The sequence below is a fragment of the Tiliqua scincoides genome, chromosome 1, assembly GCF_035046505.1.
Source record: "Tiliqua scincoides isolate rTilSci1 chromosome 1, rTilSci1.hap2, whole genome shotgun sequence".
Taxonomy (NCBI): Eukaryota; Metazoa; Chordata; class Lepidosauria; order Squamata; family Scincidae; genus Tiliqua; species Tiliqua scincoides.
In genome coordinates this window covers 197,132,466-197,156,038 of record NC_089821.1, presented here as the reverse complement: position 1 = coordinate 197,156,038, position 23,573 = coordinate 197,132,466, and positions in this window count along the sequence as shown.

The following is a 23,573-nucleotide window of genomic DNA, read 5'->3' as shown; positions in this document are numbered from 1 at the left end:
TATCGTCATCTCCCTCCTTCCTTGAATTCCGATTGTAAATGCCTTTGGAGGGAGGTGCTCCTCTTTTTTGCTTATGAAACCCTGCAAAGCATGAGATATTTTAATGGCATGGTAGAAGCCAATGAATAGCATCCTCAGCAATGAGCCATTTCAGTGGTGCAAATCATTCTGGAATGGAAGTTACAGAAGTTGATCCTACTTCCCAAAGTAGACGAAGCAAAACTGGGCAGAGGATGTTCAAGTTGGGGGTTATAGCTAATAAAATTTTCACCTTCTGAGAATGTGAGAAATGGTGAGTCATGTAATGAGTTTTAGCTGTTATCCAGCGGTGAGGCAGTTTGAAAAACAAACTTTCTTTAGGGCTTTGTTTAATGTCAAAATTTCATTGTACGTGTTACGGCCCTCCAGAGATATGAGATCTACTTTCTGGTTTTCTTTTCCATTTCTCTCATCTTTTCGCCTGATATACAGCCTTTGCGTGAAACATACTTGATGCTTTTTGCTCAGTGGCTTTGCCGCATGCTAATAATTAGCTTACACCCTAATAAACTGTTCTGAGCAACAGGATTTTTAAAACAGAGTAGAGTCACATCTTGCGTTTAAATTCATCTCATTTTTGTTCCATGTGCAATGTGATTAGGGAGAAACTGTAGCACAGTCATCCAGCATGTGTTTTGAATTCATAGCATGCTATCTCTGGCAGCTGCACCTCAGTGCAGCTTCCAGATACAGTACTGAATCTCTAAATTGGAGCTTGGCAGTGCAAGCCTGTTCATGTCTACTCAGAAGTAACTTGGAAGAAGTAAATAGAATTTATTCACAGGAAGTGTGTATCGGGTTGCGGTCCCAGCCTCCTGCCATCCCCGTGATTCCCGCTGATTCTCAAACTTATCACTATGGACTATCAGGATCAGTGCAGGAAGTGGCTCATCTACCATCAGGTCAAAACAAGAGAGCTAACTCAAAATCATTGAAGAGAGCACTTACTTGATGTGGCACTTCCTGGATCAGTACTATCGTCACTTCTGGGAATTATATCTGAAGGATTATTGGGATTTGGAACACATGTGGGATGTTTTTGAAGTAGAAGATCCCTTTAGCTGAAAAATGGTAATTTGGAATAGAAGTGATGGATTTACAACCATTCTCTCCCCCAGCAACTGTTCTCTTTCCCCAGCGACTGGGACTCATGATCTGTGAGTGGCCATACAAATCCATCAGCCACATCTCTAGCAGCCACACTAGAAGCATTTCTGTTAAGTCACACAATGGCTATTGGTATGTTTTCAATGCAATGTGCAATGCATTTTCCTAAGTAAATTTTTTTCACGTGGTTGCATGCCTGGGTTACTACTGAAAGCCCTGACTCATTGTGCAAGCTGCATTCCAATGAAAATTAGTTCAGTGTGTCAGTCGACCAATACATATTTCTCCATCCTTGCACATGCAGCCCAACACAGAGAGAACCAAGCGCTAAATTAAATGTGACTTTAAATACGGTCTTTAGCCTTATGTGTTTGGTGGTGGTGGTTAAATAGCAGCTGCAGCAGGGCTGCAGCATTGGATGAGGAAGATCAGCATCAACTGCAGCTTCTTTCACAGGCAAATAGCTACAGGCAAGAGGGCCAAGTTGACCTGAGGCCATGATGGGGGCATAAATCCCCTTCTCCTATCCCATGGCCACAATCTGGATCAGAGCCTTCTGCAGCTGCTATTTAACAATAGCAACCCAAATGCAGGGCCAAGTGGCAGTGGCATAGCAAGCCTGGTAATGGGGTGGGCCGCCCCCACGGTGTTCTGCCGGTTTGCTGCACTCTCCCCGGGTGTGTATGTTTCCTGCACTCACCATGTGAGTGCTCTAAGCAGCAAGCAGACAAAATGTTGACCCTCCTGCCGGCCCCTGTTTCCGTTTGGCTCCAAATTGGAGCCATTCCCAATGTGGAGGGGGTGGTGACATCCCAGCCCGGGGGGTGGGGAAGGTGACACAGTGATTTGGGAGAGGACAACTGGCACCATCATATCATCCTGCCCCTGGTGCAGAATGTTATTTGTCTACTATAAGAATCTCCTCTGCATTCCTGCAGGAGATTGTTCAGGTGACAGCTTTTATCCACCTTGTGGCCTTTTCCCTATAACAGTTTGCTGTGTTGATTTCTTCAATAGATACACTGTCAGCACAATCCTGTCTTGCAGTGGAGCAGGCAGACCAGGAGGCCTGCACTGTATCCAACGCAAGATAGCGGCCCAAAGTGGCTCAGCAGGAGGTAAGGAGAAACTCTTCCCCTTACCCTCGGGTAAGCCACCACAGCCCCAATGGGTCTCCTGCTCCCCACCTGCCTGCCCAGGGACTGCCCTCCACCCGCCCTCTCCCACCCCGAAATGCCTTCCTCCTGCCTCCAACCTGCCCTCCCCAGACCCTTGCATTGGCAGAGCTTGGCTGACACAATCTTCTCTGCCTGAGTCGGCATGGAGGCTGGATTTAGCCTCAGTGAGCCAGCGCATGTCCCTACAGCAGCCCAGCTGATTCTCAAGGAGGCACAAACATGCCTTATGGCACCTTATGGCAACCCTTCTGGCCCAGCGCAAGGGACTTGCCCCAGCCCAAGGCACAGTCAGGATTGCACCCTTAGTCTCCCATTTCTGGGTTTGTGGTCTTCCAATTCTGCAGTCTTTCAAAGCCCCAGTTTTGGGACCATGCAGACCTTCCTTCTCCCCTCCCTGCCTGGTCCGATCTTCCTTCCCGATGGCTTTTATGCAGGGTGCATAACAGAGCTGCGACTGTTTCTCAGTGCCAATGTGCACTGCACCCCCCGTGACAATGAAATGTATCAACAAAGCAGCCAAAAATAAAAAATAAAAAGAATCCTCTGTTGTCAAGTAGAACTAAGGAGAATTGTGTCATAGTTCAGGATGCTGTCGTTGCTTTGGCACTAAATAACTCCACTTGGGCTTTGCCAAGGCGGGTGTCAGCTGGTGAATTATAAAATTGGCAGACAGGACACAGATAAGGGGGGAAAAGACAGTGACAGCTGCTACACAGAACTGTTCTTTCTGGCCTAGTGAGTACAAAAATACATTGTGTAAATAAAGACAGACAACTTCATTATGCAATTGTCTAATGCTGTGTTTCTGCTAAAGTGGTAGTATTGATTCAGGAAACTGTACTCAGAGTCACCATGCTAATGAGTTATTGCTCTTGGACACAGAACCCAGAGAAACACTTACACACAGACACACACACACAGAGCATTGCGAAATATAAGAATGCCATTTTCTAAAATAGTAATGGGAGATGATCCTGGATTTATGCAATCCCATGCCAATTTCTGTGTGATGCATTGTCCCCAAAATGGCATTGAATCAGACATTTGTGTTGCTGAGCATTGCATTTAACTGCATGCTGAGCAGTTATATGTAAAGATAATTTTTCAGGTGGGGACAGTGGGGGAATCTAGTCAGGGAAATGTATGCATGATTTGCATCCCACTCCAGCTGGATGGGCTGCCAATCAATTAAATGTTCAGGCAATAGTCCTATGAGACAAAGGGTTCTCAGGTTTATATAAGCCAATGTTGCAACATTACTTTAAATTGAGGGGCTACCCCCCCCCCACTTCCACCCTGAAATCTGGTGAAGATTCTAGTGAAATTCTAACAGCGCAAACCTATTGGGTGCTTACAGCAGCAGATCTCCTAATCCAATGCCATAAGTGCCAGTGCAGAGCCACAAAAAGTGCGCCGCTGTCTTGTGATATGGGACCACTGGGAGACACTATGTACACTAACTGCTCAGCCAAGCTGTGCCAGAGCAGGTAAAGTGGCAGAGGGTGTCGGTTTTGGGCAGGGACAGGGAGAGGCAGGGGACAATTTGGGGGTGGATCTCATTTGCAGCAGTGGACACTGGGATGCTACCCCTTTCAAAACCTTGACCTGCCCCCCCCCCCCCGAGGCTCCTGGGACTGCTAAATACAGCTAAATACCTGGCATGAGTCCACAAAGACCCATTGGAGGCCAGGCAGCTTGCTGGAACATAAATAAAAAATATTTTCACTTAGTTCTCCTGGGTCATCTGGTCCCACCACCACCATAGGATGCAGTACATGCTCTCCTGGCACCACTGCATCACGTAAACTGATTGGGGCCAAAGTTGTGATTCAAATAAAATCCAACATTTCAGAGCTATACCAGATTCTGCATTAAAGTTCAAATCTAGCATGAACCTAATATGTTGTCCTGAATTTATTGACACATATTGCATACTCATCCTGTGTACCTGAATAAAAATCCTCATTTTCTGTCCTGATTCTGATCCAAGCAGGCATGCTAGCTCGAAGTCCAATGCAGACTCTCATTGGATGTTTGTTCATGAACGCAGGGATTTAGCATTATTCTTTTTCTCTAGTGAGGTGCTGACATTTTTCTCTGGTGGCCACTACCCTTCTGATCCCTGACCAAAATATACATGACATGATTAGAAGTTAATTGAAATAAAAGACTAGCAGATCAAAGCATGCATGATGAATTCCAGTTTAAAAGCTACACTTTAATCCAGCAAGACAGACCTGAATGCAGAAGCATTCACATTTTGAAGCATGTTTGGGTCCAACAAACCCTGTACACTGAACTGCAGAATTAGGCTTGAAGATACACCCAAAAGCAGGTTCCCTGGAAATGGAAATATTTTCAACTAGCTGTGACAATTGTGCAAAATTATTTACTAAAAAAGTGAGTCAGAGAGGTCTGTGGGATGGGGGATGCTATTCCACGCCATTTCCTCCCCCCCCCCCCAACCTGCTGTACTGGAAAAAATACAGGTACATACTTGTCTTTTTTTCCACTTAGGACTAACAGCAGTTAGGGAGATACCCAAGTTAGGAAACAAAGCACATGGTAAAAGTACAATCCTGTGTGTTTCTACTCAGAAGTAAGTCCCAATGTGTCCAATAGGGCTTACTCCCAGGAACATGTATGGGATTGCAGCTTTAACTTCATCTGGATCAGCTAAACATCTTAATGTGGGTTGGACCATATGCAGTATGTTTTCATAGTCATCTCATTATAATTGGTTCCTACTCCTATAGACATCACTGGCAAAACTCAGTGATTTTGGATTAGCACAGTGATTTTAATTTGTAGATATTATACACCTAGGTAGGAGGCATATACAGTACCATTGTTTATTTTTCTCCTTCCCTTGCAGCATAATTATTTGCTTATCTACTCAGAAGGAAGTCCCACTGACTGTAATGGGACGTACTTACAGGTAAGTGTGTTTAGAAGTGCAGCCTTAAATGTTTTGTTTGGTTTTTTTTAAGGGAAGATATCACTATAGAATCTCTTGCAGGAACCCAGAGTTACTACAGAGTTACTTTTCTGATCTCTCTTCTAATTAGCTTTCCAGAGTAATGCTAGTCAAACATTTAGGCTCTTAAAAAATGAGGCTTATAAAGGACCTTTTTTGTTGTTTTACCATCTGACTTTAGTGAACATGCTAACTAAGCATAATGGAGAGAGAAGAGAGTTTGCTGCGTTGGTCCCATGGGTACACAGGCAGAGTGTAACTGTTCAGTTGAAAGTAAAAGGAAAGGAATTCCAGCCAGGAGCATCTTGTGGGAAGTCTAGAAGAGAATTCCATATGGCAGAAGAACTTTTGAAAACTCTAATAAAATGGGACGGGAAAATGTTTCTTCTCTGTAGAGGTAAAGACATTGTTTTTTATAGCCATGCATCCAAAATTCAACATAAAAATTATCAGAGAAACCATTCCTATTTAAGATGAAGTGGCCTGTTCTTTTTCAAGCAGCTAGGGTTGCTAACTGACTGTTTTTTTGAGCTGGTTCTTGTACCTTTTAAAACAGCAGGTTGATGTACAAGAGGCAGATGAAGCTTTTCACAGTGCACCATCGCATGCTTCAGTTTCCACATTTAATTCTGTTTTTGAATGGGGGAGAGGTGCACTGAAAAGTCAGCAACCATCATTCCAACCAAACTATGCTCAGGTGGCTCTTAGATAATTCTCCAAACTACAAGCAATCTATTTATCCATGAGCAACTCCTATATAGCATGATGAACATGGAGCCAAACTCATGTTCTGTGAGTTGCTGATCTGGAGGTTCTTTCACAGATACAGAATATGTTGGAAAGGATTACATAATTGACCTTGCTCATGTAGTTAGATCAGTGATTCCCAAACTTTTTAGATCCACGAACCACTTTTTGAAATGAAACTCTATTGGGACCCACCTAGGCTTACTAGACATTAAAGATCTAGAAAGATATCTAGATCTAGAAAGAGAGAGATAGAAATATAATATTTTATTGATTGATTGATATGTAATAATAACCAGAAAAAACACCTTCAAACATTTATCTCCCTATATTTACACATGCAAACTGCAGAAATTTGGTTCCTTGCAGGGCAGTTAGCAGGTATCTTGCAAACTGCAGGAGCTGAGCTCTTTGCAGCATAATTAGCAACTACAGTATCTTATTTTGAGTAGCCTCAGGACTTGAGGCAATTAGTTATCTGATCTTTCCATCACCATTTGGTGACCCACTAAAAATCAGGTTGTGACCCACCAGTGGGTCCTGACCCACAGTTTGGGAACCACTGAGTTAGATCATTAAAAAAAAAAAATCTCAGCCTCATAGGAATTGCTAATGAATATACAGCTCCTGTATGGCTAGGAGTGGGAGTTGCAATCCATGTCCATCAAACAACGCACCCAGCTGGGTCACCTCCCCCCACAACAGTTCTAATGTTCAAGAGACTCACGTCATCACTGCATTTCCTGGCATCCTGATATCAGGCACGAATAAGGGCATTTTCCAGAGGACCCATCTCATGCATCTTCAAGGGGCCCCTAGGAAACACTTCCATTGGCTGGCAGGGTAAGTATGCGCTAAAGCTTTGCTCCAGGACCTTCAGCAAGTTGGTTCTGGCCCAAGCTGTGCAAACATCTACAGGACAGCTCAGAACATTCCTTACTGCTTTATGATTTCATTATCTTGCAAGTACAGGTCTTATTCTGGAGGAACAGTTTAACTAGGCTAGGAGTTTTGTGGAATGCTATGATTAGCCATGAGGGAGCACAGTAGTACTTAAAACCAAAGCAGGCAGAAGAGAGCTGGACTTATAAGACTGCAAACCAGTGCTGAATATGTACTGCTAGTTCATTGTGGCATGCCAGCATCCATCCGTATTTATCTGTGGTGTAAGCAAAATCAACAATAAAGTTTCAGAAAGCAGAGAGCAAATGCCAGTAATGGTATTTATTTGGTGACATCTTTCATGCTTAAGTAGTTCTATGACTCCCTTGTGGAACTGCAATCCTTTATGAAGCAATAGATCACATTCCTGGTCTTGGAATCACATTTAATAGTTTCTTCAAAGACATTTGGAATGAGCTATAAAATCTCACCATTAATGTCCCCTTCACTTCCTTCATTAAAACAAACTGGTTTTCAAAAAAGCCTAATGCCCTCATTGCGCATAAGGGTTCTCAGTGCTACGCATGAACACATTTAGGCTGTGAGCTTAGACTTATTTACTCTCTAATTAAGCCTTGTAAAAAGTGAAAATTCATTCAGCCACCAACAATAAAAAATAGTAAAGGGGCCCTATTATGGCCTTTGACACTATATAGAGATAAATACTGAGACAGACCAGATGCACTCAAGTGTTCAGTTATGTGTGCTTAAAAATCATTGTCTTATTTAAAACTTGAAGATGCATGACAGAGCCTAGACTAGTGTACTTTGGTAATGTGATCTGAAGATCATGGCATTCTAATGGCATGTAGTTCATCTAGTCAATGCATTTCTTTCTCTAGGTCCTTGTTCACATGCTTACTGCCCTCTGTGCAAGGGTGGTGTCAGGAGTTTTGGGCCACTGGAGGCCTCTTCAGGATAAGGGAATATTAGTTTCCTCGCCCAGCAGCCATCATGGTTCAACTCAAACCTGTGTCAGCTCAATTGCTGGTGCAAGTCCAAATTGCGCAACAATGGAGCCACCGACACTGAGCCCACTGCCTCCTGGGCCCTATCTGCCCTCCCCCACCCCCTTCACTGCACCATTCTACCCACCCCTGGGCCTGCTCAAGCCCCTCCCTGCCTTCCTCCAGCCACCTGTACCAGCTTATCTGCACTGGCAGGAGTCCAATGTCTGTGGTCAGCAGCCAGGGCAGTAATTCTTTTTAATATAGATTGTATATTTTGCACAGTTAATCAGAGTGAACGTAAGTATGAATATATCACACTCCAATTGTATAGTAGTGCAGTGCCGGCAGTGATGTTGCAAGGTATTAAAAAGAAAGACTCAGTACTCAAGGGTGATTGTTTGCAAGCTTTATTTCGTTGCCAGCAACAGGCATCTCATGGGACTAATGCCCAAAGCATTGAGAGCAAGTATCAATGTTAACCAGATGCTTTATAACATTCTGGGTTCTTTGTTTGAAGATTTGAACTCCCTATTGGCTGAAGTTTGACATCATAGAAGGGGCTAATTCTTAATAGGCTGTAGATAGCCTTAGAGACACTTGATAGGTGAGCTTCAAGTTACAGGTTTCCAAATAAGGTAAAATTAAACAATTAAACATATTGTATTACAAAATTTTCAAGAACCAGCAAGGGATGCTATAACATTATTTTATCCAGGACTGTCCCTCTTGGCAGAACTTCAAACCCTTTTCTTGGCATACATTCCCTTCAGACTCTTGGGATGGCCTTGCTTGAGCCACCTGTCTTATCTCTACTGCATTCCTTTTCCAGTTTTAGCAAAACACTGTGGGGCCCTCTGCCAACCTCTGCGAGGCAAAGTCCTTTAAACTTCCTTTAACTGTGTCACTAAAATTCTATGTCTGAATTCTATATAACTATTGTGACCAGTTACTTTGAGTACATTTAAGGGGTATAGTAGTGTATATCCTTGCTAAGAAGTGACCTCTTTCCTTTTAGTGGTTGCCTAGCACCCTCTAAAGTGTAAGGCTTCAGCCAACTTTTAATGATTCTCTTAAACTTTTCGAGTACCAACTTTGGTCCCCTATGGTTTGCCTCCATTTCTATTGCAATTCAAACAAAGAGACTAAAAGCAGAAGTTTTCTGATTCTCAAGAAGGCTCTTGTTTATCCAATTAAAATGTGTACTGTCTTCTAAATCTGTCTCTTGCAGGTGTCTATGGTTAGCTAGCTAGACGCTATATTAGTTTGCCAAGAAGCATTGCCAACTGATAAGCCAGCAACTCAAACTTACTTCTAATGACTACAATTGTTGCATATATGTGTTTTCTCAGCGCTGTGATGTCCTTGGCGAGTCGTGTACTTCTGCCAATGATGAAGCCTATCTATCTTTGCCTTAAATAAGACTCCCTTTTCCAAATTCCAAAGTGTATAGCACAGCCTTTGAAGCCCAAGGTCTCAGCTTCTGTGAAACTAGCAAAACAGCTTTCTAAAATGAGTCTTTCAAGCAGCTTTTTCTGTGAGACCAACTATGATTTTTCTAAATAAAAACAGCCTTTCTATTCTGTATGCCTTTATGCTTTAGCAGTGTGGATTTAAAGCTTTTGCCCCAATGGCATATTACCCTGGTTATTCTGTCACCTTCCATCACTAACCATCACAAAAATAAAGCATGTTTGCGACCACTAGAGAGTAAGCAATGCTAGCAGGAGGGCCTACGCCTTCCTACTGATGCCAAATCCAAACTGATAGCACTGGTAAGTTCTGCATCAAGCAGCACAGGGCAGGTGAGGACATAATGGAGGCAAGGCGAATGTGGTTTGAACCAGTGGGGGAGAGGTGGTTCAGATCTGAGAAGGTTGGGGATGGCAGAGGAGGCCTCCACCATTACCTAACCCGTTTCCCAGCCAGGAAAGCCCTACATGGGACTAGTTGAACTTGTGCCAGCAATTTAACTGGCAGAGATCTGAGTGGCCCTATTGGATAGACTAGGGTTCAACATGGGGTAAGGGAACAATTTTTAGGATGTTGCGCTGCATAGGATTGGGTTGCCCACCATATAACTGAGTGTCGGGGCCCCTCCCAGATGCCCTGACCCCTGACTTACCCTGGAGCAGGCACCCCATGCCCAGGGTGGGGAGGCTTCCCTCTCCTTGGAGGGGGCAAAGAAGGTTGGCTCACCCCAACCAGCCAGAGGGGGCTGGCAGGGCAAACAGGTAACACTGCAGGAAACAAGCCAGGAACAGGAAAGGCCTTTTCTGCCCCACCTGGAGGAAGGGGAGGGGCCAAAGGGGGCAGGCTTGCTCCATAAAACAGGGAGGCCAGGGATGAGAGGCAGGCAGTGTGAAGTAGGGAGCTGTGAGGTGAACAGCCCCTGCGCCTAGGCCAGGTTTGGCAGCTCTGCTAGGGACGACGACGACGATGACGATGACAAGGGTGCTGGAGCCCCCTTCCCCTCCAGCCAATCTGAGGCCTCCCTGATGGTGGAACAAGCCTGCTCCAGGCCCCTCCAGGGCAGGGACCTACACTCAGCCTGAACATTGACAAAGAATTTATTGAATCCCTTCCTGCATTTTTGATGAAAAATAGTTATCTCAATTAAGCAAAACATTAAAAATCTTTATAACTCTGCATTTCTCTCCCCTCCCCATCTTTATAGGTGTGCATGGATGCATATCTTCAGCTAAAATATTCAAGTTGCATAATATGCTTTAACAGGATTCAAATGTCACCTCAGGTCAGCATTTGACTTTCTATGAATGTGAGGAGGCCGTTTTTCTTTTTCTGGTAAGAATTCAGTGGCTCATATTTCCTATAAATCACACAACCCTACTTGGCTCTGAGTATAATCATTAACACTCCACTTAAGAAGCTTGTGTTGATTTATCTAGAGCAGTGGTTCCCAAACATTTTAGCACTGTGACCCACTTTTTAAAACAACATGTATTGGCTTTGTAAGACTTTTTTTAAAAAGGGGATATAGAAAGAAAGAATTTTTTATTTATTTATAAGTAATAATAAAGAAAAACCTTCCAACATTTATCTCCCTATATTTAGACAAGCTTGCAAACTATGGGTGCTGAGCTCTATTCAGGGTAATCAGCAGCTACAGTATTTGATTTTTGAGTGGCCTCTGGGCTTGAGGCAATTATCTGATCTTTCCATCACCCTTTTGCGACCCACCAGTGGGTCCCAACCCACACGCTGAGAACCTGCTGATGATTATTGGATTTCACAAGTGAAGGTGTTTCCTATATATTTCAGATATGAGAGCTAAGCAACATGTGTGAGTATGGAAAATTTGGAATGTATTTTGATTCTATGGTTTGAAAATGGGATGGATGGGTGTTTCTTGATGAGCCCTGGAATGGAGTGAAGTCAAATATCCACATGGGTTGGCTTATTGCATTTTGTTGTCTATGGCACTGATGGGCTGTTTTTCATATATTTTGGGCTGCAGTTAAAGAACACATAAAGGCAGTTATTCACCCTAATGTCCAAGAACAGGTAAAACCATGGAATAATAAACAAGAAGAACAATTCCTGGACAATGTAGTGAACAGACCTATTGGCCAATAGTGTGAAATGCACACATGGTGTGGGGGACAACTGTAATAAAACATTTAAGCAACAATAGGAATAAACAAACATCTGGACTTGGAAAATATTAATTTTGCTAAGTATATGAAAGCTCATGAACTATTTCAAATGTTACTGAAATCCAAGGCTGCTGAACACACTGGATTGGTTGGCAACCTTCAGTCTCGAAAGACTATGGTATAAGCCTACAGCATCTGGTATTCCCAGGAGGTCTCCCATCCAAATACTAACCAGGCCTGACCCTGCTTAGCTTCTGCGATCAGATCAAGAAACCTATTTCTTGAATAGAAATTGGTTTCAAGAAACCTAACAGCATAAAATGTGTTTTGTTGTATACCTGTTCCTGATTTAAAAAAAAAAAAAAAAAGACCACTGACAAGGTTGACTTGACCTTTCAAAATCAGTTTCACCTTCATTGTAACCAGTGTGCAGAGTCAAATGGGCCAATCCTATTCAATTTTCCAGTGCGGATGCAGCCGTGCAAATGGGCTGTTCATTGTGTTCTGTGGTAGGGGGACAGTCACTAAGGTCTTCTCCAGGTAATGGAATGTTTGTTCCCTTACTTCAGGGCTGCATTGTGTCTGCATCGGTGCTGGATAGTTGGATAGGATTGGGCTCCAAGATCATGTGGTTTTGACCTGTTTCAAATGAGTTTTTGTTGATCAAAGTAAGACAAAGAGAGAATTATGAAGATAATAGATCATATTTTGGTGACTCATCAGCATCAAGTTTTTAATTGTGTTTCTTTGTCCTCTGCAGGAACAGGTATGAATTCAACTATGTTCTTTTCACTTTCCTATATTAACGAACCAAAGAACATTATTATTATTATTATTATTATTATTATTATTATTATTATTATTATTATTATTATTATTATACCGCTTTTCAACGGAAAGTTCACAAAGCGGTTTACAGAGAAAATCAAACAAACAACTAATGGCTCCCTGTCCCAAAAGGGTTCACAATCTAAAAGGATGCAAAAGAACACCAGCAAACAACCACTAGAAAAGACAGTGCTGGGGTTAGGAGGGCAGTTACTCTCCCCCACTAAATAAAAGAAGAGCACCTACTTAAAAAGTTTCTCTTACCCAGTTAGCAGGGGTTAGATCTTTTGTTAGAACAGGACTTGGATCTTTTGCTAAATTTTGCCTCCAATACCTCTCAAGATAATCATTAGAGTTGAGCATTCTACTTGTATACAGTCTTGTAAAACTACTGAAAGATGGGAGGCCACTTAATAGGTGCAGCCCTAGGCCTTTCCTGCTCTTAAAAGTGCACCTTGCAAACACATGTAGGAAGATTCTCAAACCAATGCACAAATGTACACAGGCAAGAGCTTGTCCATACACTTCACATTCCCATAGGGACCAAAAAGATAGTCTAGTCTAGTGCAGGAATTCTTAACCATTTTACAATTACAGACCACCAATTCATTGCCCAATATATCCCCATATCCCCTTTGCCAGACTGTCAAAATCACTATTATCATCAGTCCTACTAGGTACTAGTATGACTTCAAATGATGTCAATAGCTTGATTTTACTTTGCATATGGACAGTTAGCAACAGAACACTTCAATCCACATTGGTAATGGTGATAATAATCTAATCTAACAACCATTTTAAAAAAATGTTCAGAGAGCAAGTCCCATACCCCATCATTCGGTTCCCATATGCCCAAGGGGCATGGATATCCCCGGTTAAGAATCCCTGGTCTAGAGAATCTACCGTCAGGCATCCTGCTGCACTTACACTCCTCTCAAATATGCATTCATTATGCACAAGTTAACATAACTATTATGTTATGTTCTATTGTAATTGTAATTGTAATTGTAATGTTTCTGTTAAGGAAGGGATAGAATCCAGCAAAGCAGAGATTGAAGACAGGTTCGACTCCACCATAGAATCTCTGTAGGTTAAATTATCAGGCCTCAGGAGCGATGTAATACTGGGAGCATACTATCGTCCTCCAGACCAGAAACAGGAAGGGGATCTTGAAATGAGGAAACAGATCAGGGAGGTGACAAGGAGGGACAGGGTTGTAATCATGGGGGACTTCAATTGTCTCCATATTGACTGGGTCAATTTGTGTTCTGGTCACAAAAAGGAGACCGGATTCCTTGACATGTTAAATGATTGTGCCTTAGAGCAGTTAGTCATGGAGCCCACCAGAGGACAGGTGACTCTGGATTTAATATTGTGCAATACTTAGGACCTGGTTAGAGATGTCAATGTTACGGAGCCGTTGGGGAACAGTGATCATGCTGCGATCTGTTTCGACATGCATGTCGGGGGAAGAATATCGGGCAAATCCCACAAAAATCCTTGACTTCCGATGAGCGGACTTCCCTCAGATGAGGTGGCTGGTTAGAAGGGGGTTGAAAGGGAAGGTAAAAAGAGTCCAATCTCTCCAGAGTGCATGGAGGTTGCTCAAATCAACAGTAATAGAGGCCCAGAGGAAGTGTATACCGCAAAGGAAGAAGGGTTCCACTAAGTCCAGGAGGGTGCCCGCATGGCTAACCAGCCAAGTTAGAGAGGCCGTAAAGGGCAAGGAAGCTTCCTTCTGTAAATGGAAGTCCTGCCCTAATGAAGAGAATAAAAAGGAACATAAACTGTGGCAAAAGAAATGTAAGAAGGTGATACGGGAGGCCAAGCGAGACTAAGGAACGCATGGCCAGCAACATTAAGGGGAATAATAAAAGCTTCTTCAAATATGTTAGAAACAGGAAACCCGCCAGAGAAGCGGTTGGCCCTCTGGATGGTGAGGGAGGGAAAGGGGAGATAAAAGGAGCCTTAGAGATGACAGAGAAATTAAATGAGTTCTTTGCATCTGTCTTCACAGCAGAAGACCTCGGGCAGATACCGCTGCCCGAACGGCCCCTCCTAACCGAGGAGTTAAGTCAGATAGAGATTGAAAGAGAAGATGTTTCAGACCTCATTGATAAATTAAAGATCAATAAGTCACCGGGCCCTGATGGCATCCACCCAAGAGTTATTAAGGAATTAAAGAATGAAGTTGCTGATCTCTTGACTAAAATATGCAACTTGTCCCTCAAAACGGCCACGGCGCCAGAGGATTGGAGGATAAGAAATGTCACGCCTATTTTTAAAAAGGGAAAGAGGGGAGACCCGGGAAATTATAGGCCAGTCAGCCTAACATATAGACCGGGTAAGATGGTGGAATGCCTCATCAAAGATAGAATCTCAAAACACATAGATGAACAGGCCTTGCTGAGGGAGAATCAGCATGGCTTCTGTAAGGGTAAGTCTTGCCTCACAAATCTTTTCGAATTCTTTGAAAAGGTCAACAGGCATGTGGATGCGAGAGAACCCATGGACATTATATATCTGGACTTTCAGAAGGCGTTCGACACGGTCCCTCACCAAAGGCTATTGGACAAACTTCACAGTCAAGGAATTAGAGGGCAGGTCCTCTCCTGGATTGAGACCTGGTTGAAGACCACGAAACAGAGAGTGGGTGTCAATGGGCAATTTGCACAATGGAGAGGAGAAAAGTGGTGTGCCCCAAGGATCTGTCCTGGGACCGGTGCTTTTCAACCTCTTCATAAATGACCTGGAGACAGGGGTGAGCAGTGATGTAGCAAAGTTTGCAGATGACAATAAACTTTTCCAAGTGGTGAAGACCAGACGTGATTATGAGGAGCTCCAAAAGGATCTCTCCAAACTGGCAGAATGGGCAGCAAAATGGCAGATACGCTTCAATGTCAGTAAGTGTAAAGTCATGCACATTGGGGCAAAAAAATCAAAACTTCACATATAGGCTGATGGGTTCTGAGCTGTCTGTGACAGATCAGGAGAGATATCTTGGGGTGATGGTGGACAGGTGAATGAAAGTGTCAACCCAATGTGCAGCGGCAATAAAGAAGGCCAATTCTATGCTTGGGATCATTAGGAAAGGTATTGAGAACAAAATGGCTAATATTATAATGCCGTTGTACAAATCGATGGTAAGGCCACACCTGGAGTACTGTGTCCAGTTCTGGTCGCCGCATCTCAAAAAGAACATATTGGAAATGGAAAAGGTGCAAAAGAGAGTGACTAAGTTGATTACTGGGCTGGGGCACCTTCCTTACGAGGAAAGGCTACGGCATTTGGGCCTCTTCAGGCTAGAAAAGAGATGCCTCAGGGGGGACATGATTGAGACATACAAAATTATGCAGGGGATGGACAGAGTGGATAGAGAGATGCTCTTTACACTCTCACATAACACCAGAACCAGGGGACATCCAATAAATTGAGTGTTGGGAGAGTTAGGACAGACAAAAGAAAATATTTCTTTACTCAGTGTGTGGTCGGTCCGTGGAACTCCTTGCCTCAGGATGTGGTGATGGCGTCTGGCTTGGATGCCTTTAAAAGGGAATTGGACAAGTTTCTGGAGGAAAAATCCATTACAGGTTACAAGCCATGGTGAGCATGTACAACCTCCTGATTTTAGAAATGGGCTATGTCAGAATGCCAATGCAAGGGAGGGCACCAGGATGAGGTCTCTTGTTATCTGGTGCTTTCTTGTTATCTGCTCCCTGAGGCATTTGGTGGGCCACTGTGAGATACAGGAAGCTGGACTAGACGGGCCTATGGCCTGATCCAGTGGGGCTGTTCTTATGTTCTTATGTTCTTATTTAATATGTAACTATTCATTATGCACAAGTTAAATGACAGAAAAGGCTACTAGGTAAGTGATGTGAACTGAGTTTGAGGCCACCTTATCATGGGTCAGACCACTGGTCCGTATAGCCCAGTGCTGCCAACTCTTAATAGCAACTCCCAAGCAGGAGCATTTCCCAGACCCAATTCCTGAGATCTTTTAAGTGGAGATGCCAGGGATGGAAACAGAAGCTTTCTTCATACAAGGCATATCTTCTGCCACTTAACTGTGGGAACTCCTTGTAACTTTTGGGCTTAGCAGATAATAATTGTTTATGGTCAGAAACCAAACCTTGAGCTGAGGTACAATATATGCTTCTGCCACTGAAGATACCTAGCATGATTCCAGAAATATATCATTCTTCTGTGAAAAGCAGCAAGCTTCCTTTCTGCGTGACTGGCTAAAGTAATTAATAAATTAAATTATATGAAAGGGTAGCTTCACTATTAAATTGCATCATATGTACAAAAGATACAGAAAGGTGAATCAGTTGAAATATTGTATAAAAATTTTCCTAATATAGTCAGTAGGTGCAGCAGTCGATATTCATTGTTTTGGAGTCCTTTGATCCTCACTAGAAGCCTGCCACAGTCATTAGCTTCAGTACTGGAAGTCATAATAATTAGTGGGAAGGGTGAATGTAACACTGCAGTCCTTGCTATGATGCTTAAGTCATAAGTAAACTCCTAACAATGAGAAGAAATGGGGACTTTGGTTCCAATCCTAAACACTCCCAGCCAGAATAGACTTAAGAAGCCCCACTGCGGGGCTTGGGGCTTTCCCCAGGGGAAAGGGACAAAAGTCCCCTTTCCCTGAGGAGACTCTTGGCGGTTTCATGGTGCCTGCTGGATACAGCAGTAGCCACTTTGGTACCACTGCGTAGCCTTGAGAGTGTGACAGGGAGAAACTGAAATGGTCTCTGTGATAAGGTGTGCCAGCCTACTTCCCTTCTTATTTCTCACACCCATTATTTTATTTTTTTCCACAAGACTTTTTCTTTAGAAATGTTTTTTTTTTTTCCCTTCCCCTTCCTTCGGGTGCTGCAGTGTTTTTAATTTTGGAATACTTTGGCAATTCTTTAGTACTTTTTCTATTTCAATGACTTCATTGTGAATTGCATCTTCAGTCATAAGCTGTTGGGGTATGTGTGATAGCAGAAATATGGCTAAAAAAATAGAAACATTATTGTAGCACTCTAAAACACTGATCAACACCATCAGGTTTTAAGGCATAGGCATATGGTAGGACCTGCACCCATTCCACCTGTGATTAGGAGAGTGTGGGGCAATGTATAAATTGGCAGACTGCCATGCACTACCAGGAGAGAGATGAGACTAGGATCAGCTGGGATGTGGACTGGTGGCCAATGACACAATTGGCCATTGCCAACACCAATCCTATCCTGGGCTGGTCCAGCCTCCACTGTGTGCCATGGGTCGGCTGTGGACCAAGCAGTGATGAAGAGGTAAGTAAAAAACTAGTTATCTACTCTGCCATTGCCTTGCCCTCAATGGGCTTATTCAGATTTGCATCAGTTCTTTGACTGGTATAACTCTGAATGGGTCCAGGGGAGTTTCTAGCCCAGGCCAGGAGCATATGGAATTGGTGCTGCTACTGATATATGCTTCACCTCACTCTCTACACACCCCTGGCCAGTGCCACTTCCTGCTCCGATCCTCTCCCAGAACGCCCTGAAATTCTCCTTCCACTGACTTACCTGCTCTGACAGGGACTCTGGAGGTTGTTGGTGTGTGCCTTTGGTTGCCAGCCAATTATGCTGATGGCCCCAGCCTGCACATGATTGCAGTGGCTGCCACACCAGCAGCCTGGACCTTGTGCTGATGATGTACAAGTCATGTCAGTGCAAGGCCCAGATAGGATTGGGCCATAATTTTCCTATTCACTTCATGTAGAAAAATATTTTTTTAGGTCAAAAGTAAATCCATTTTTAAGCCCAATTTAGGGCAAAAGTAAATTCAAGTAAACCCACTTTTGCCCATTTTGGGCAAAAGAAAAACCCATTGAACATGAATTCTTAAACCTGTGTTTAAGAAGGTAGTGTGTATGCAGGGGCAGGGAAACAAAGGAGGACTGACAGGTGACAGAGGTTTAATAATTCCATCACTGATTTCCCTCTGCAACCTAACCATATAGCCATTTTTAAATCCCCTTTTGGCTTATATCTGTCCAGCTAGGGGCAAAACAGTCTAGGGAAGGCATGCAGGGGAAGCCTATCCTGTAAAGGAACAATTAAGAATTAAGGGCCCCTTCCTACTTGCCAATTGTCCCCTATAAATTCTCTTTGTTTGCTGTTTAGTTTAACTGGCATCTGAGAGAGAGAGAGAGAGAGAGAGAGAGAGAGAGAGAGAGAGGAGAACGAAATAATCCATAAAATGTTTTTCTGTTTTTCTGCCTTAGAATTTTTTTTTTCAAAGCTTTAGATGCTTAAGTACCTTTTTGTGCTCCAGTGAATCTTTTCTGTTCTAGGTAAGCAGCTGCAGTAATATACTGACATCTTCATATATGAGGTCACCAAGCATCTCTACTGCATGCATTTCAAGAAGAAGCTAATTCGGCAATAGCAGCAATACAAAGTACTGCCTGACATCCAGGAAGCACATGAAAGAATCTTAGTAAAAACTGACAACAGCAAAGGAAACAGGAAGCTTACCAAACAAAAACATTTAACGCTACCCTAATACCTACAGTGGGCAGTTCTGGGGCCAGCCAGTTAGAGGATGCAGCAGTGCTGGGCACAGAGGGAAAGAGGTAAATGGAGGATCAACTGGATGGCAGGGTTAGAGGTGCTTACCTCTTTCCCTCAGCATCCAGTTCTGCTGCTGCCACTTCATCTGATGCCCGCAGAAGGCATGCTGGGCTCTCAGCATTTTCCCCACCAGTCAGAGGAAGAGGAGGAGAAGGTGACAGTGACAGCAGTGCTAGATGCCAAGAGGAGGAGACTTCTCTTCCTCAGTGTCCAACTCCACTGCCGCTGCCACCAACTTCTCTTCTCATGGCCATCAGAAGGAATTAGAGTAAGCAGTAAGCAATTAGAGTAAGTGGCAAGCAGTGGTGCTTGATGTAAAGAGAGAGAGGTTAAGTTCCTGACCCCTCCTATTTCACTTACCTGTCTCCTTTGACATGCAGTGCTGCACTACTTCTTCCCACAGTTGCCGCCCAGCATTCCTTCCACTTGTCCATCCTCTTGACCGGCACTGCTGCCACTATAGGCTACTCTTCCTCCTCATGGTCAAGTGAAGTGGCCAGTGGTTGGAGGTCATCCTGCCCCTTATTCCAATTAATGGCAACAACATTGCCAAAATTAACAATGTAACATTTAACAGTTTCCCTTTAAGAGCTTGTAGGTAAGAGTTAGGAGAAAGAAGAACATTCCTCCAAGCAATGGCAAATTCCATATATCAGTGGTGTCCCTTTAAGAGCTTGGAGCACTCAGAAGATATGCAGATAGAACTACATCGATAAAGGGCAAAAGTGTGGGGAATTTAATGTCTAGTTCTTCAAAGGTGTGGACTTAAATATGGGAAAACTTATACAAGGAGACTGATAGTGGGAGCCCCCTATATAAAATACCAATTTTCCAATCATGAGTACATTTTCCTTTTTGTATGTGTACAACCAACAGTCAATGAATCCTTGTTTGTTCGGGTATACCTGTGGACCTCATTCACAAGTGTAAGTGTTCTAGAATCCCAGCCTCAGTCAAGCCAAAGACTGTGAAATGTGTAATAAACTGAGCTAGTTTGTCACTTTCAGTGTCCCAGTGGAGAGGAAAGGTGAGATATTAATATTATAAACAAATAAACTGGGACAGGTCAGCATCCCTGGGTTTTTGATTATTCAGATTTCTGGAGTTCAAGCAATTCACCACAAGGGATTTTTTACTTTTAAGTACTGCCTGTTTTTGTTTGTTTGTTTGTTTGTTTTTGAAAAATGGAATGATTGGTGGCTGCAACTCTTTTCAAAAAGATTGACTGCTATAATTGTATTTTAATTGCCTAACTATGTGACTGATAAAACATACTTCAATCTCTAGCCTTACAAAGCAAAACACAGTTTAAGTTCTCCATATAAGTCTTGGAAAGTGGGGATTTAGGCAAACATTTCCTATTGGGTGGAGACTTATGTGTTACTTGTGGAAATTATGCTGGAGTCAAATTCAAATAAGGGGTGGTTTTTAATAGTTTCAAAGGGAACGACTCCCTTGTTCTCCTTTTGTGCCCAGCATGCCTTTGTGTCTATAACTGCCTAACCCTAACTTGTGCTGGAACTGCCAGGCTGCACAGTTAGCGCTGTATCCAGTGCAGCTTAGGAGGGAGTGGAGGTCTCCTCAGGGTAAGGGGATATTTTTCCCTTCATCCCAAGGAAAGCCCCAGCCACGCCAATGGGGCTTCTTGGATGGTACAAATCTGGGAAGCCCATGGAGGGCCACCTGGACCCTGGAGTGGGGGTTAGGATGCAGTGTGCACTGCTGCCTATCCCAACCCTTCCCAGGCCCAATCCTCCACTGTTCCATCCTTCCCCTCCCCGGAAACACCCCCTCCCCCATCCCCTGCACCATCCAAAGCACTTACCTGTGCCACCCAGTGCACACTTATCTGTGCTGGCAGGCAGAGACAAAATCTAGCCTGGCCGAGCCCGTGTGGACCTCTTTGCTGGCCCAGCTGGCTCTTGAGCAGCTGCAAACATGCCTTATGGCACATTTGCCACACTTGTAGCCGGCACAGGGATGATTGCGCTGTCTCAGTGCGCACCTTGGATTACTAGCATATGTTTTAAGTTCTAACAATATTCTGCAAATGTCTTACTCCATTATTTTCTTTAGATAGGAACAAACATAAGGTAGTGCTTAGCACCATTCTGTCTTCCACACATTTATCTTAATTTAAATAATAATAATAATAATAATAATAATAATAATAATATCCACCATGAGAAAATTCCAAATTCCTGTGTAATTCCAAAGTTCTTGCATCGCGGTGAACATCGATTGGATGTAATAAAGGTATTATGCGACATTATATTATCCAAAGTGATTACATCTGGTCAGTGCTTTTTTTTGTAAAAAGAAAGATGCAGGAACTCACAACTTGTTAATCTTTTATTTATTTATTTATTTATTTATTTATTTATTTATTTATTTATTTATTTATTTATTTATTTTTAAACCATTTTTTATTGGAGAAATAAAAGATTTTTTATGTGCTTCCCCCCTAAAGATGAACTTACTTCTGAGTAGACATGCATAGGATTGGGCTGTCAATCTCCACATCCCCTTCCCCCTAGCTACTTTTTCTACACATGAGGAAAAATACCGTACAGGTGCACTTGTAGCATGTAGCATGTAGTATGGCACTACTTCGAGGAGAGGAAGCAGTGAATGGATTCCGAAAAATGGCTTACATGAGTTCCATGTAGTAAAATTACTCTAAGCAACTGTGGGAGTAAGAACAAAAAAGGAATTCTTACACGAGAGGGGTCCTGAGGTGCACATAGAAACAGCTACGTTTGCAAACAAGCGATTAAATATGGTTTAATTCAGGTATCAGAATACTCTGTGTCTTTGGGAAGGCGCTTGGCATGCAATTGTATGTTCTCTGCTGCCCTGAGCAGCTGCTGTGCATTGCTGGAGAGGAGCTGCAAACACTGGCTGGCGGAGGGCATGCTTGTGGGGGAAGGACGAGGAAGATCTCTGGCAAGGCTGGACAGCATGTTGTACACATGTAGAATCCTTTTTCACCTGCCCTTAGCATGTGAAAATGGGTGCAGATATATATCTCTGCCAAGATTAAGAGCCCAATCCTAGGTATGTCTACTCTGAAGTAAGTCCCGTTTTAGTCAATGGAGCTTACTCCCAGGAAAGTGCCTAGGATTGCAGCCTAAGAGCCCAGTCCTATGCATGTCTACTCAGAAGTCCACTTTAGTGAATGGGGCTTACTGTGGATAGGATGGCAGCCTCAGGCCCAATCCTGTGCCTGTCTACTCAGAAGTCAGTCCCACTAGTGGCAGTGGGGCTTCCTCCCAGGAAAGTGTGGAGAGGACTGCAGCCACAGAGCCAAAGCTGTCTATGGCTCTCTACTCAGAAGTCTGTCTACTATGGCTGTCTACTCAGAAGTCAGTCCCAGTAAAGGTAGTGGGGCTTCCTCCCAGGAAAGTGTGGAGAGGACTGCAGCCTCAGAGCCCTTCCTCTGCCTGTCTACTCAGGCTGCAAGGCTATGACACTTTCCCGGGAGTAAGCCCCATTGAACACAATGGAACTTACTCCTGAGTAGACATGCATAGGCTTGGGCTCTCAGGCTGCAAGGCTATGGACCCTTTCCCAGGAGCAAGCCCCATTGAGCACAGTGAGACTTACTTCTGAGTAGACACGCCTAGGCTTGTGCTGCAGATTGGCACAGGGGCTGCACCAGCCAGCTTCCTTCCCCTCCTTCGCCGCCAAGCCAGTACCTGAACTTTCCGTGGGTGCTGCAGCCCGTCTCCCTGGCTGGCTGGCTGGCTGGCTGGCTGTCCGTCCGTCCATCCTTCCGTCCGTCCGTCCGTCCGTCCGTCCTCCTCCTTGGCGTGTGTCCCCTGCGCCCTCCACCAGCTTGGAAGCTGCGCAGGGAAGCAGAGCGCGGGGGGAGGGGAGGCAGGCTGGGCTCAGGCGAGAGCTTGGGGGTGGGGGCAGGAGGGGGTCATTGTGTGGTCAGGCAGGGGCCAGGCACCCACCCACCCTGCACCCCCCAGCACCCACCCAGCGAATGCCTCTGTTTTGCTCCCCCCCCAAATGCCTCTGAAGGGGAGGGGCCCTTGCAAAAAGGTGCCGGAACTCCTTCCCCCCACGTTGCATTAGAAAAAAAGCCCTGCATCTGGTAGATTTAGAACGGTTCTATAACAGTCTCAAAGTTCAATCCTAACTAACTTTCCAGTATCGATTCAGCCGTGCCAATGGGGTACACACTGCAGTCTGCAGTGGGGGGATGGGGGACAGAAACAGAAACCTCCACAAGGTAAGCGAACAAACATTCTCTTAGTTTAAGGCTGCACTGCTGCTGCATTGCCACTGGAAAGTTGGTTAGGACTGGGCTGTCAGTCTCTAACGAGATGAGAAATTGGGAGTGGGCTGCCAGTTCTTTATCCCAGCCTCCCTCCTTCATGCCCTTCCTCAATAGCCTTAATCATGGTTAGCTGTTACATTTGCACTGGCCTCAACCAGTGCAACCTCAACATCAACTAATGAATAAATAATTCTCTTTCCATGGCCTCTCACCTGCTTTTAGGTCCAATAAGAAGTTTTTTTAAAAAAAGAAAAATAACAAAAATGGCAAGATAGAGGTCAGGGCTATGAAAACA